This window comes from Rhamphochromis longiceps, linkage group LG23, assembly GCF_057381845.1.
Source record: "Rhamphochromis longiceps isolate RC_006_pf linkage group LG23, R_longiceps_female_GT1.1, whole genome shotgun sequence".
Lineage (NCBI taxonomy): Eukaryota > Metazoa > Chordata > Actinopteri > Cichliformes > Cichlidae > Rhamphochromis > Rhamphochromis longiceps.
The window spans coordinates 46,045,038-46,059,551 of NC_140578.1; the positions used below are offsets into that span (position 1 = coordinate 46,045,038).

General features: G+C 42.1%; 1 long non-coding RNA gene across 1 annotated transcript; it reads left to right on the top strand.

Moving 5' to 3' along the window:
• The first annotated feature begins 11,165 nt into the window (after nucleotides 1–11,165).
• On the top strand, nucleotides 11,166–12,621 carry LOC146642913 (uncharacterized). Its single transcript, XR_014909682.1, has 3 exons — nucleotides 11,166–11,806; nucleotides 11,893–12,010; nucleotides 12,142–12,621. It is a non-coding gene; the product is annotated as an uncharacterized LOC146642913 (long non-coding RNA).
• The last annotated feature ends 1,893 nt before the right edge of the window (nucleotides 12,622–14,514 follow it).

Below are 14,514 nucleotides of genomic sequence, written 5' to 3' on the forward strand. Positions count from 1 at the left end.
CTAAAGATCAATTGGCTCAGGTTACATCTCTGTCTACTTCAAGTTTACATTAGTAAACTGAACTATGCAACATAACCAATTTTGTACTAATTCTATTTACTGATATGATTTTAATGATTTGTGAAACCTCTTTTCATTTTGCTCCTTAATTCAAAAGTGAAATAAAGTCAGACAAGAGTAGTGTAATTTTGAAAAAGGCAAAATAAAGACAATCCCTATGGACTGGGCAAAAACAACCACTGGAAACAACATCTGTTATCTGATCTCATTAACTCTTTATTCCCACATGGCCTCAGAGAAATTAAATTTTGGTATTGGTTATTACATTATGGACTTTGTTTACAGTGGAAGAAAAAGTAAAGAGCAGAAGGGAAAGGGTGAACAAATTGCTCAGTAGTGAGCAGGAGAATGTGGGAGGCACATCAAGGAATATTATTGTTTCTTTTGCATACTAATGAGCCAGAAAAACATGAGGAGGGAGGGCAAGAAAGCAGAGGTGAGCAGGTTCATGAAGGCAGAGCCACCCATATGTTTATTTAACTGGAAAGAAAGGAGGGACAGAGACATGGATGGAAGGGAAGAATGGCCTTACTTACTCTTCATCAGGATAATAATGAGGCATAATGAAGGAAGAGACAGAAGAAGGCTGGGTAGCAAAGCACAGAAGAGAAAAGAGGGAGGCCACCAGACAGAGGTGAAAGAGAAGGAGGGATGCAAAGGCTAGAGGAATGACACACATTTTTTCCGACATTGACGCACCTTACTTAATGACTGCACTTACTGTTGAACCTGGAACCCATCCTAGCTACCATAGGGTGAGAGGCGAGGCCCACATCTCACCCAATGGTGAGAATGAAACAGGTTTTGTTACACTTACAAATGAGGACTCATACAGGCAATAATATGCAATCCTAGCCAACGAGAGAGCGGGCCACCTACTAATTAGAAGGTTTATGTTTCGATCCCTGTTCTAGTCTGCCTGCCAAATATGTTTGTGCAAGATACTAAGTTGCTTTCTGTATCCATCAGAGTATAAATGTGAACGTTAGACAGAAAGCACTTCAGCATAGAAAAAAGTGCTTCTTTGAATGGGTGAATGAGACATGTTGTTTAAAGCAGTTTGAGTGCTTAGATAGAGTAGGGAGGTGCTACGTTAGAACGAGACCATATCACAGTGTAATTCATATTTAAAATAAGTGAAAATGTCATCAGAAAAAAAATACATTGACCTCAAAGCCTGGAGTATGAATGTGTGTGAATGTTAGATGAATGATAAAAAGCACTTACCTGGAAAGAGCAAAGAAAAAAGTGCTTGAGCCAAAGTGCGATCGTGGCTCAAGAGTTGGCAGTTCGTCTTGTAATCGGAAGGTTGCCGGTTCGAGCCCCAGCTTGGACAGTCTCAGTTGTTGTGTCCTTGGGCGACACTTCACCCGTTGCCTACTGGTGGTGGTCAGAGGGCCCGGTGGCGCCAGTGTCCGGCAGCCTCGCCTCTGTCAGTGCGCCCCAGGGTGGCTGTGGCTACAATGTAGCTGCCATCACCGGTGTGTGGATGATTGGATGTGTAAAGCACAAGTTGTATGAAGCAATTTGAGTGCTCAGTTATAGTAGAAAGGCGCTATATAAGAACCAGTCCATTTACCATGAATATACTTTTGCCCTTGTTACAATTTGTCAACCAGACAGCAACTTTTTTACATTGAACAAAACAAAAAGTAATTAAGCAGTGTTTTGGATATATCTCTATATACAGATATATATAGCAAGAGAGAGAGAAGAGAGAGATATTCTTTTGGGTGATTACTATGCTTACAGTCTGGTGAAAGCAAACTTTTAGAAAAAGAGCTGAACAGCTGTACATTAGTGACTAGATACTTGAGTTTTGTCCTTGATCTTCGCCAGGTGTGTAAGTCGCATTTACCTAATCATACAGCATAAGTCAAAGAGTCATAGTCATAAACTTTGACTACTTGTTATGTAAAATTCACATGCACATCCCCACAGATGCATCAGGGAAATCTCGGGGCTCTTGCCCAAGGATACTTCCACACATAGAGGAGTCGGGGATCAGTCCACTGATGTTCTGAGTGGCAGACAACTTGTTCTACAGATACTGGCCCCTGCTATATACTGGCTATTTTCAGAGGTGGGTATCTTCTATTGATGACAGATTTTCACAGTTGGAGCTTATTGAGTGCACAACCTGTCAGAAGGCTGAGAGACTGGTGCGTGGTGTGGTGTGGATCCAAAGGCAGACAGTAGTTTTCACAAGAATACAAGGCTTTATTGACTCAGGAATCAGGAAGGGAGTGAGTATTAAATTTGAAGTGAGCTGAGTATTTACTAGAGATAATTCTTACTGAGAAAGCAGGGGGTAGTACTCTCTGAGGGGAAGCAACCACGGGAGTGTCAAGGCGTGAGATGAAGTAGGCAAACCAAGATGTCTGACCTTTTGTGCAGTGATCTGGTGGTAAGCAGTGAGCAGGAAAAAACTAGATGGAGGGAAGTTCATATTTTTACAGTAGCAAAGTATACAGGGCAGCAATAAATGAATAAATGCAGCATACCTTAGAAAATATATCTAATCAAATCAAATCAAATCACTTTTACTGTCACATCACATGTGCAGGTACATTGGTACAGCACATGTGAGTGAAATTCTTGTGTGCGAGCTTCACAAGCAACAGAGTTGTGCAAAAATACAATAATGTAAACAAGCAAAATACAAGAATGGCTAAATCTGAAACTAATAAATATATGTACAATATATAATAGTATATGCATTTCTGGATGTGTATACTAAATATTTTTCTACGTGTGTGTGTGTGTGTGTGTGTGTACACATATTTTACAAATTAAATAGAGTAAACAATAAATAAAATATATAAAAATATACAGAGTTGAGACATGTGCAAAACAGTGGCATCACTGTACAGTGTGGAGTGCATAATGTTAAAGTTCCAGTAGTGAAGCTGAGGTGTCTATGACGTGTTCAGCAGTCTGATGGCCTGGTGGAAGAAGCTGTCTCTCAGTCTGCTGGTTGGGGACCAGATGCTGCAGAACCTCCTTCCTGATGGAAGTAGTCTGAACAGTTTATGGCTGGGGGGACTGGAGTCCTTGATGGTCCTCCCCGCTTTCCTCAGGCACCGCTTCCTGTAGATGTCTTGGAGGGAGGGAAGCTCACCTCCAATTATCCGTTCAGAGCACCGCACTACTCGCTGGAGAGCTTTGCAGTTGTAGGCGGTGCTGTTGCCATACCAGGTGGTGATGCATCCAGTGAGGATGCTCTCAATGGCACAGTGATAGAAGGTCCTGAGGATGCGGGGGCTCATGCCGAATCTTTTCAGTCTCCTGAGAAAGAAGAGGCGCTGCTGCGCCTTCTTCACTGTTTTGTTTGTGTGTACTGACCACGTAAGATCCTCAGCCAGATGTACACCAAGGAACCGGAAGCTGCTCACTCTCTCCACAGCAGCGCCGTTGATGGTGATGGGGGTGTGTACTTCTCTGCACCTCCGGAAGTCCACTATCAACTCCTTTGTCTTTGCGACGTTGAGGGTGCGATGGTTGTCTTGACACCAGTGGGTCAGGGCGCTGACCTCCTCCCTGTAAGCCGTCTCATCACCATTGGTGATAAGACCCACCACTGTAGTGTCGTCCGCAAACTTCACAATGATGTTGGAGTTGTTAGTGGCCGTGCAGTCGTAGGTGTAGAGTGAGTACAGGAGAGGGCTCAGTACACACCCCTGTGGAGCACCAGTGTTCAGTGTGATGGGGGATGAGGTGATGCTGCCCAGTCTGACCACCTGGCGTCTGTCAGACAGGAAGCTAAGGATCCAGCTGCAGAGGGAGCTGCTCAGTCCTAGATCCTGCAGTTTCCTGTCCAGCTTCGAGGGAACGATGGTATTGAATGCTGAGCTGTAATCTACAAACAGCATCCTCACATACGTGTCTCTCTTCTCCAGGTGTGACAGGGCAGTGTGTAGTGTCAGGGCTATGGCATCATCAGTGGACCTGTTGTGGCGGTATGCAAACTGTAGAGGGTCCAGTGAGTCGGGCAGTGCAGAGCAGATGAAGTCCCTGACCAGCTTCTCGAAGCATTTGCTTACGATGGGGGTCAGGGCTACAGGTCGCCAGTCGTTCAATGAGGAGATGGTGGAGGATTTGGGTACAGGGACGATGGTGGCCATTTTGAAGCAGGCTGGGACTACAGACAGAGAGAGGGAAAGGTTGAAGATGTGCGTGAACACTCCAGCCAGCTGAGCCGCGCATGACTTGAGGACGCGGCCGGGAATCCCGTCCGGACCAGTAGCTTTGCGTGCGTTCACCTTCCTGAAGCACCTCCGCACATCCTCCTCAGACACAGTGTGCGCACTGACGTCATCCGCGGTGCGCACACTGTCCGGTCTCATGGTGTTCCCTGAGTGCTCGGTCAGTGTCGGCTTGTGGGGGAATGTAAACAGCCGTAATAATCACTGCTGTAAATTCCCTCGGTAGCCAGAATGGCCGGCACTTAATCATCAGGTACTCCAGGTCCGGTGAGCAGAAGGATTTGACCGGGTGCACGTTCGCATAATCACACCAGCTGTTGTTGATCATGAAACACACACCACCGCCTCTGCTTTTCCCAGTAAGATCCTGTGACCTGTCCGCGCGATGCACGGAGAACCCCGGTAGTTGTATTGCGGAGTCCGGTACCTTGTCCGATAGCCAGGTTTCTGTGAGGCAGATCACGCAGCAGTCCCGCATCTCTCGCTGGAATGAGATCCGTGCCCAAAGCTCGCACAGCTTGTTCTCCAGAGACTGCACATTAGCCAGTAATAAACTGGGTAACGGTGGTCTGTTAGTGCGCCGTTTGCGGCCTCCAGGGCCAGAGAACAAAGGCGTCTCAGGTGAGATGAATGGGGGGTCTGCAAACGGAGCGTCCGTGTTGCAAAACTTGAACTCCGGAAAGTTATAAGAAAGACCGTCTTTTATGTCCAGTAAGGTTTGTCGGTCGTACACAAGGAGACATGTGCTACTCGCGAAAAAATGAAGGAAAAGTAAAATTAAACACAGAAAAAAGCTGTTGCTTGGGGGAGCTCGCGACGAGGCTGCCATAATCGGCGCCATCTTGTAGATCACTGATATATATATATATATATATATATATATATATATCTATTAGGGGTGCAACAATACTCGTATCGATATTGAACCGTTCGATACAGTGCTTTCGGTTTGGTACGCATGTAGCAGCCCTTGGCATCAAGAACGACAGAAGAGTCTCTAACGGGTGCAGCCATTTATTTCCTCTCCACACACGGCTCATTCTCTGGACGTTGAGCACCGTGAAAACTATAAAATAAGAAAAAATTGATACCCATACAGGACTTTTTGAACTAATAACAATGAGCAATAACAACAATGAGCTTAAGTTAATTCAGGTAAGTTCAAAACAAGTAATTCTGAGATATACAGTCACAGATTAAATAAAACAAAAGGGGTTACACAGTTCGGTTAAATAAAATATAACAACAGATCACCTCTCATCACATACCTCAGTCCGCTTGCCAAGGGTGCAAAACTCCGGTAAACACTTAAACACTTCGGTCCGTTTCTCATGGGGTGCTGCTAGCTTGCATGACACACGTCTAGCTAAAAAATAGCACATGGATGTAAGTAATGTAAGTACAGAATAAAAAGGTTTTCAGATAGCTCACAATGCAAACGCAGCATCATACCTTACATTAGAAACACACTTATCATACTTATCAAAGTATTATCGTAACTTACATGGACTTTGTACAACTTATTCCTGCCGCGACAGACTGCTCCCATACACGTTACGGGGCATGCCTCTGAGCACATCTGTCCTTAGTGCGACTGCGCATACAGTTCCGACAACCCCCGCAAGGATGACTTATGGTATAGTGATGGGATTTCCGGCTCTTTTTAGAGATCCGGCTCTTTCGGTTCGGCTCACTAAAAAGAGCCGGCTCTTTCGGCTCCGAACCGGCTCTTCAGATTGTTTTGTTGCTTTAATTAATTTATTATTAACAATAATTTAAAATTATGCACAAAAGGAATTACTAACGTTAAAAAAGTGGTTTTATATATATATGTTTATATATAAATATATGCGGTGGCACCTAGAGACAAAACACGTACAAACTCCAAAACACATTTCTAGCATGAACTGAACTTCCAAAGCAGAGCTACTAGATCACTTAAATTACACAATTGAAAGCATGTGTGTATTGTTTGTGTATTCATACACAAGCACTCATATATATTCAAATAATTTAAAAAAAAGTTCATTTACCTGTTACTACCACACATCAAATCCAGTCGTTGGTACTTGCTGGCTTGTGTAGCCACAAGATAACAAAAGCTCAACACTGCGCCCAGCATCCTGGAGCACTTCTGTTGTCTTTTGTACGTGTTTTGAGTTTTTATATGCTTCTAAGTTTTTACGTGCTTATGAGTTTTTACGTGTTTTGGAGTTTGTACGTGTTTTTACGTGTTTTGGAGTTTGTACATGCTTCAGAGTTCATACGTGATTTGAAGTTTATATGTGCTTCGTCTCTAGGGGCCACCATAAATATACTTTTATTTATTCACTCCACATAAAATGTAATAAATAAATCATATAATACAAAAATCAACTATTCACATTTCAACTTTTAACTATTTAAATTTTCAGCTTTTTCCTTTTACAAATTTAAAGTGAAAACAACACAAAACACTGCAAACCACAACACAATTAAATATAAATTAAAATATGATGTTGTTGTCCCTGGCTCTCTTTCTCTCTCTCTCCCTCTGGCTCTGTTCCTGTGCTACTGAGTATAACTACTGCCCCTCCCCCCTCTGCCCAGCGTAAAGCACAAGGCTCACGTGCAGAGTGAAGCGGAAAAAAAGTGCGAGAGAGAGAGAGAGGGTGAGAGAAAAAAAAAAACCCCACGTGACGGTTCGCGATAAGGAGCCGGCTCGCGTCGTTCACGTCAAAGAGCCGGCTCTAAGAGCCATTTCGTTCGCGAACGACCCATCAGTATTATGGTACAGATCAGCGGTTCATTACAACGCATATGTATCGAACAATACAAAATTTTTAATTTATTTTATCAACTTTTCTTCTGACGATGTTGTCTGTGTTGAGAGCTCAGTGGATCTGCGCTTGACAGTGCAGCCTAGGCGGAGTAGTCGAGTGCAGCGCAAGCTAGCGAGACAGAAGCTAAGCTCGTTGCAACATGGCAACTGCCTCAACGCTACCTGAAATTGAACCTCCCCCACCCTCATTCAGATCTGGCATTTGGAACTATTTTGCTTTTCATGTGAAGTATGACTCTGATGTAAGCGAGTCATGGACAAAAGTAAAACAGTATGTTGGATGTGCCACGCAATGCTCAACTGGTGGGAAATAGTGTGTTAGCGAAGTTAGCTTGTTAACGTGTTGACGCTATCCAGCCCCATGCACGGGGCGATCCGCGGTAACTCGTTAACGAAGATTTGCGGCGTTATGGCGTTAATGTAATTTTAACGAGATTAACGCTGACAGCACTAGTGAGAACACAATGAATATGACTGCACACTTACGCTGACATCATCCTAGTGCAAAGACAAGTGGAAGCAGACAAAAACAACAAGCACGCATGCTACAAACTTTACCCGAGTCATTTAGACAGCCGTTAGCACAGGATTCTCCTTATGGGGACCTGATATGTTTAATATGCTGCTGAGAATATAGCCCAGAAGAAGCGTATAGTATAGCTTTTATTTTGGAAAGACATTTCTCTGTAATAAACTCTCTTTTAGAATAGAATAGAATAGAATTCAACTTTATTGTCATTGCACATGCACAGGTACAGGGCAACGAAATGCAGTTTGCATCCATCCAGAAGTGCTTTAGTGATATAGATATATTACAATATATATTAGCAATAATATAGATATGTGAGTATATTACAGAAATGGGTCTATTATGGTATGTTATAATGTACACGGTATGAAGTATGTTGTGAATATTCTATAACTATAAGTATGTACAGGCTGTAGTGAGTACAAGCTATGTACAGGATATGAACAGGATATAAATATGAAAAACTATACAGAATATGAAATAAATAACTTTACAGAATCTGGGATATACAGCTATACAGAAATGGGAACTATGCAAGTTGTAAACAGTTGTAGGATTAAAAATTATCGAATGTACAGAATGATTATTTACACAGAGCTATACAGTAGTGCAGTTAAGATAAGTGAGGGTGTAGATAGTTTCTACAGAGGCTATATAAAGTGCTAGTGGTTGTGAGTGGTGGTTCAGTCCATGTTATTATTGTGTTTGAGGGTACAGTTGTCCATTGTGGGTGTGTGTATGTTCAGTCCATGAGTTTAACGTGGGTCAGATGTCAGGAGGCAGAGTTCAGGAGTCTGACAGCTGTGGGGAAGAAGCTGTTCCGGTACCTGGTGGTCTTAGTCCGGAGGCTCCTGTGGCGCCTCCCAGAAGGCAGGAGGGTGAAGAGTCCATGTGATGGGTGACTGGGGTCTTTGATGATTTTCCCAGCCCTTTTCAGACACCGCTTCCTGTAGATGTCTTTTATGGCAGGAAGTGGTGCTCCGGCGATGCGCTGGGCAGTTTTCACGACCCTCTGCAACGCCTTCCGGTCCGAGGCAGAGCAGTTCCCGTACCAGACTGTTATACAGTTGGTCAGGATGCTCTCGATGGTGCAGCGATAGAAGTTCACCAGGATGTCTGAGGACAGGTGGTTCTTCCTCAGAGTCCTCAAGAAGAAGAGGCGCTGGTGAGCCTTCTTGACCAGCTTGGAGCAGTTGGTCGTCCAGGTGAGATCCTCGGAGATGTGGACTCCCAGGAACTTGAAGCTGCTCACACGCTCCACAGCCGTCCCCTTAATGTGGATGGGTGGATGTGGGTCAGCATTCCTCCTGTAGTCCACGATGAGCTCCTTGGTCTTCTCGGTGTTAAGCAGCAGGTTGTTTCTGTCGCACCACTCAGCCAGACGATCCACCTCCTCCCTGTAGGCGGCCTCATCGTTGTCACTGATGAGGCCAATCACCGTGGTGTCATCTGCAAACTTAATGATGGTGTTGGAACCATCAGCAGGTCTGCAGTTGGAACCATCAGCAGGTCTCACTCCTCTTTTCCAAAGAGGAGTGATTTCTCCATCAGATAGATTTATTTATTTATAACTGTACTTTTGAGTTAAAATATATATTTATAATTTTAATAAATGACAAATTAAAAAGGCATGAACATTTTTTTGTATCGAAAAAATATCGAACCGAACCGTGAATTTTGTGTATTGTTGCACCACTACTATCTATATATATCTATCTCTATATCTCTATCTATATCTCTATCTCTATCTATATATATCTATATCTATATATCTATATCTCTATATATCTATCTATATCTATATATATCTATAGGATCATGGCAAAACTTGAAACCTGGATCCTCCATAGCGTGAAGTACCCTCAGAAGATGTACTAGATGATGTGAATGCAGTGCTACGGGCAATACCTATCACCACCATTACTAAGACTAACCAGCTGATCTACACCACGGCAGCAGTGATCAGTGAGATGCTTGGCTACAAGTTAAACAGCCATAAGAACCAGTAACTGTCATAGTGCCAAGAAAGGGTCTCCAGTATAAAGAGTTGGACAAGTTGAATATGTATTTTAATGGTTTTACTACAGGGAGTGCAGAATTATTAGGCAAGTTGTATTTTTGAGGAATAATTTTATTATTGAACAACAACCATGTTCTCAATGAACCCAAAAAACTCATTAATATCAAAGCTGAATGTTTTTGGAAGTAGTTTTTAGTTTGTTTTTAGTTTTAGTTATTTTAGGGGGATATCTGTGTGTGCAGGTGACTATTACTGTGCATAATTATTAGGCAACTTAACAAAAAACAAATATATACCCATTTCAATTATTTATTTTTACCAGTGAAACCAATATAACATCTCCACATTCACAAATATACATTTCTGACATTCAAAAACAAATCAGCGACCAATATAGCCACCTTTCTTTGCAAGGACACTCAAAAGCCTGCCATCCATGGATTCTGTCAGTGTTTTGATCTGTTCACCATCAACATTGCGTGCAGCAGCAACCACAGCCTCCCAGACACTGTTCAGAGAGGTGTACTGTTTTCCCTACTTGTAAATCTCACATTTGATGATGGACCACAGGTTCTCAATGGGGTTCAGATCAGGTGAACAAGGAGGCCATGTCATTAGTTTTTCTTCTTTTATACCCTTTCTTGCCAGCCACGCTGTGGAGTGCTTGGACGCGTGTGATGGAGCATTGTCCTGCATGAAAATCATGTTTTTCTTGAAGGATGCAGACTTCTTCCTGTACCACTGCTTGAAGGTGTCTTCCAGAAACTGGCAGTAGGACTGGGAGTTGAGCTTGACTCCATCCTCAACCCGAAAAGGCCCCACAAGCTCATCTTTGATGATACCAGCCCAAACCAGTACTCCACCTCCACCTTGCTGGCGTCTGAGTCGGACTGGAGCTCTCTGCCCTTTACCAATCCAGCCACGGGCCCATCCATCTGGCCCATCAAGACTTACTCTCATTTCATCAGTCCATAAAACCTTAGAAAAACCAGTCTTGAGATATTTCTTGGCCCAGTCTTGACGTTTCAGCTTGTGTGTCTTGTTCAGTGGTGGTCGTCTTTCAGCCTTTCTTACCTTGGCCATGTCTCTGAGTATTGCACACCTTGTGCTTTTGGGCACTCCAGTGATGTTGCAGCTCTGAAATATGGCCAAACTGGTGGCAAGTGGCATCTTGGCAGCTGCACGCTTGACTTTTCTCAGTTCATGGGCAGTTATTTTGCGCCTTGGTTTTTCCACACGCTTCTTGCGACCCTGTTGACTATTTTGAATGAAACGCTTGATTGTTCGATGAGACTGCTGCATCCCTCTGCAAGATATCTCACTATTTTTGACTTTTCTGAGCCTGTCAAGTCCTTCTTTTGACCCATTTTGCCAAAGGAAAGGAAGTTGCCTAATAATTATGCACACCTGATATAGGATGTTGATGTCATTAGACCACACCCCTTCTCATTACAGAGATGCACATCACCTAATATGCTTAATTGGTAGTAGGCTTTTGAGCCTATACAGCTTGGAGTAAGACAACATGCATGAAGAGGATGATGTGGACAAAATACTCACTTGGCTAATAATTCTGCACTCCCTGTATACCATCAATAACTCTCTTTACTAATACCATATCAATATCATTCCAATCTGTACTGGTTTTGTTTTTAAGTCCAATAACGATGTCATAAATCTCTTTTTCTTCCACTGCTCTTAAAAACATTGAGCTTCTATTCCTTTCAATATCTTCTTCAGTGTCCCTTTCTATTCCATCGACCTTTATTTCCTCTGCCACTTTTGGTAGTGATGGGACGTTCTGTATCGAGGCTTCGGAGCGTGTGTCGAGTAATGGAGGGGGCGTTTCCGCGAAGCGCGTATCGAGGCTTGCTTCATTTATGGGAGGAGCTGAAAATGATGACGTCCGAAGCCTCGCTGCCCGGCTGTACCACGTGACTGGTTCATGAAGTGGTTCGAACTTTGCCGCGAGATATGACAGCGATATAAACCCCTCAGACTTCATTCAAAATGTGGGTGTTTGATGGAGAGTTGCGGTTAGTGAGAGTTTGGAGACCGTTTGGAGGTTTATGAGAGTGAGGAGAGAAAGTCAGGAGAGAATGGAGCCAGCTAAGAAGAGGAGGATGTCCTCCCCTGTGTGGGAACATTTTGATCTTATTCCTCCCAACAAGGTATGTAAATTTCTACAGAAGATGTATTTTCATGATACTGATGGTGCAATACAATTTATGTTGAGCTGTCTTGACTTTTGTACAAGGTGAAGTGTTTTCTATGTGCCAGGGAGCTGGGATATAACAACAACACCTCATCCATGCTTAGGCACTACAGAGCTTTGCATGAGAATAAGGGGGACACCGATTGTGGAGCAAGACCAGGTGAGCCATCAAATGCAATGATAATATAGGATGCAGTAATGTTACTAAATGATATAACAATATTATACAACTGTTATAAGTTACGTATGTGATATTTATATTTGTGCTTTGTCTTTATTGTCTTTCCTCAGGAGAACAATCTCAAATAGATGAAGACCTGGTCAGCATGGTGATTGAGGACTCCCAGCCATTTAGCATTGTGGAGGACAAAGGATTCAAAAGATTTGTTAAATCATTAAATCCTAGCTATGTTCTCCCCACTAAAAAGGTCATAAAAGCAGTGAAAATTTAGTTTTTACAGAATAAAATGTGAACAGGCAGGACTGAGGCTCAAAGCCTCAGTGTGTAGCTGTCCATACCTCAACGTTACAAAAGCACAACTACTGTCCACACCCCAACCACACCTCACCTCACGGTAAATGATCATTTCCATTTCAAGCATTTCCAAATAATCATTTCCCATACTGCCACTATAAATATACACAGTATACTGCCATCACTACAATATACATGTTTTACACACTCCTTTTGTTGTTGACATTTACAGGCTGTGTGCAAAATGCCACACTCTTCAAATTCATGCCAGCTATTATTTTTACGTCCAGTAGGTGCCCTGCTAGAGCAAATGAAGCTTCGCGTTGGGGTGAACCAATTGGATGAAAAGCTTCAGTGCTTCATGGGGCTTCATCTGCCCATCACTAACTTTTGGCCCTATATTTATGAATTACCAAAACAAACTGGCAAAACACTAAGAAACAAAACACTAAGAAACAAAACACTAAAAGGTACTAAGACCAAAAACTATAACTATAACTGTGGTGGAAAATAACAGGCAAAGACTATGACTAAGACTAATGTAGAACTGACAGACGAAAACCATAACTATGACTGAGGGTGAGGGTGAGGAAACCTAACTAAGACTAAGGTCAAAATAAACAGACGACCCGACAATGGCATGCAGAAAACAGAGGGCTTAAATACATACATGAGGTGATCAGGGGAAGTGGAGACACATCGGGGAACAGCTGACTGACATAAACCTAATGACAGGACCAGGAGAGGAAAGCTAAAAACAATGAACAAAGAACACATGACACTGTCAGAATAAAACAGGAAATACTAAAACTAAACATGACAACACAACTTAACAGACCTAATACGTGATGAATAAATACAAAACCCCAAAACATAGAAAACCAGAGGAACAATAAACAATAACTGCCCAAACTAAAGACAGATAGGAAATGACACAAAACTAATCACATAACAAAATGAGACAAATACAAACATGAACTCAGAGCGCTGGGTCAGAGACCCAGCCTGTGACAATTATATTTCTAAATATATTATCTAATAGAGTTGAGATGTTATTCTGGTCAGTCTTGTTATCAGTGGAAATAAACCCATGCTTCACATGGAATCAGTAAATTCTTCTGTACTCTTATTATGATTTGGATTCAAGTCAGCATTAAAGTCCCCACAAATAAACATTCCTTTCTGATTGAGATTTGTAAATAGGTTCTCCATGCTGTCCTTAAATATCTCGATCTTTGTTCCAGGGTTTTTATCAATGTAAAGTGCCACCCCACCTCCTTTTTTGTTGATCCTGTCTAAATGAAGGAATTCATATCCATTTATTTCAAAGTCTTCTCCTTTTTCAGGAGTTATTCAGGTCTCCGATATGGCTATTACGTTGAATGGCTGTTCAAACTATGTTATGTATTCCTTGATGGATTGAAAGTTTGCATATAGGCTTCTACTATTAAAGTGAATAATTGTTATACCATTTCTAACTACATATATTACTATATTTTCTCTTTAAATTTGTAATTTGTATAATAATTGCATTCATTTATATTTTTTTCTTTAAAGAGATTACAATCAGGATCTATATTGCTGTCATACACCAATGTCCTATTGTCAATATCTACAGTGGGATGCAAAAGTTTGGGTAACCTTGTTAATAGTCATTATTTTCCTGTATAAATCGTTGGTTGTTACAATAAAAAATGTCAGTTAAATATATCATATAGGAGACACACACACTGATATTTGAGAAGTGAAATGAAGTTTATTGGATTTACAGAAAGTGTGCAATAATTGTTTAAACAAAATCAGGCAGGTGCATAAATTTGGGCACCGTTGTCATTTTATTAATTCAAAAACCTATAGAACTAATTACTGGAACTCAAATTGGCTTGGTAACCTCAGTGATCCCTGACCTACATACACAGGTGAATCCAATAATGTGAAAAGAGTATTTAAGGGGGTCAATTGTAAGTTTCCCTCCTCTTTTAATTTTTTCTGAAGAGTAGCAACATGTGGATCTCAAAACAACTCTCAAATGACCTGAAGACAAAGATTGTTCACCATCATGGTTTAGGGGAAGGATACAGAAAGCTGTCTCAGAGATTTAAGCTGTCTGGTTCCACAGTTAGGAACATTTTGAGAAAAAGGAAGACCACCGACTCAGTTCAAGTTAAGGCTCGAAGGCTGCAGACTCC